This window comes from Stegastes partitus, unplaced genomic scaffold, assembly GCF_000690725.1.
Source record: "Stegastes partitus isolate 25-593 unplaced genomic scaffold, Stegastes_partitus-1.0.2 Scaffold823, whole genome shotgun sequence".
NCBI lineage: Eukaryota > Metazoa > Chordata > Actinopteri > Pomacentridae > Stegastes > Stegastes partitus.
In genome coordinates, this window is record NW_007578554.1 from 313,622 (window position 1) to 314,973 (window position 1,352).

The 1,352-nt window shown below is 44.8% G+C and overlaps 1 protein-coding gene across 1 annotated transcript in view; it reads right to left on the reverse strand.

Annotated features, from left to right (window-relative positions):
* The window catches only part of LOC103365277 (neural cell adhesion molecule 2-like), an 8,859-nt gene that overhangs the window by 3,459 nt on the left and 4,048 nt on the right, over positions 1-1,352 (reverse strand). The gene's annotated exons all lie outside the window — the stretch shown is intronic.

Here is a 1,352-nt window from a genome sequence, read left to right on the forward strand (position 1 = left end):
TACTGAAATTTACACATCTGAACAAATCTTACAAGTGTTCTTTTTATTATGACACAAGAATTATTCAAATAGACCTTGTGGTTGCAGAGATAAACTGTTTTTATTATGGGTATGTAATTTTCGAGAAAAGGCCTGAAAAATGGCTCAGGGCTTAAAGGGTTAAATACCACTTATAACCCCACAACCCTTCCTTACCTCCTCCTCCACACCTCCATCCACACTCCCTCGTTTCCTCGCCCTCTCTTGCTCTCAGTCCCTCCTTTCTCTGTCCATCCCCATCTCTTGTATGCTAATTCTGTTTCTTCATTTGGTTTTGTATCCCCCATAGGCCTTGACTACGTCAGAACCCACCTGAAGGAGCAGAGTAGTGCAGCCCAGTCAGGCGGCAGAGGAGGAGGAGGACTTCTTTTGACCATCAAGCAGACAGATCAACGGGACAGTAACACCAAGCAACTAGAGTCCTACCTGGCCAGTCCAGCTGATACCATGGACATCCTGAGAACATTTCCATATGTGTGCCGCCTGTCTCTTCAGCTCAACACACCACTACCTGCCTCAGCTGCCTGTGAGAGGCTTTCAGCACAGCAGGAATGATTTTTAGACCCAAGAGGGCAAAGCTACTTTCTGACAACTTGGAAAACCTGCTTCTCATGAAGCTCAACAAAAGGTTTTGTTGGATTTGCTTTGTTTACCATGCCTTCACATTAGACTCGCATAGATCAGGGGTCGGCAACCCGTGGCTCCAGAGACACATGTGGCTCTTTCGTACCTCTGCTGCGGCTCCTTGTGGCTTTGGAAAATAAATAGTGAGTATTTTAATTTAAATGTATTTTATTTTAGCTCGTTAGTTTTTAAAATGTAATTCTAAATTTGAAGATTTTTGTGAACTTGCTCAAAATATGCGTCATAACCGCCGATGTGCGACACCCACCGGCGTGTGCAGTGGTGCCGCCTTGATGACGTTCTTGCTAAAACTGGCAACCTTCCAAATCCTCTTGGCGATTTATTTATTTATTTATTTTTGGCTAAAGCGACCAGCGACAAATCTAGCGACTCTTTCTGGTGTTACTGGAGACTTTTCTGGTGTTTTGGAGGCTCTGACATGAAAACACGTATCGTTCTCCAGTTCCTGTCCTCAGCGAGCAGCGGTGCAGCCCTGAGCTCCTCCGTCCCAAAGAGCTCACAGGCGGTCAGCAGTCTGGTCAGCAGCCCAGCTGCAGGCAGCAGGACAACCAGACGCCATTTTTACTTTGCTGCAGGTGGATAATTTAAGATCAGCTTTTTATTTCATAAATACAAGGAGGATTCAAACAGATATTTAGTATTTTATTTAAAGGTAACCTTCAACCCAG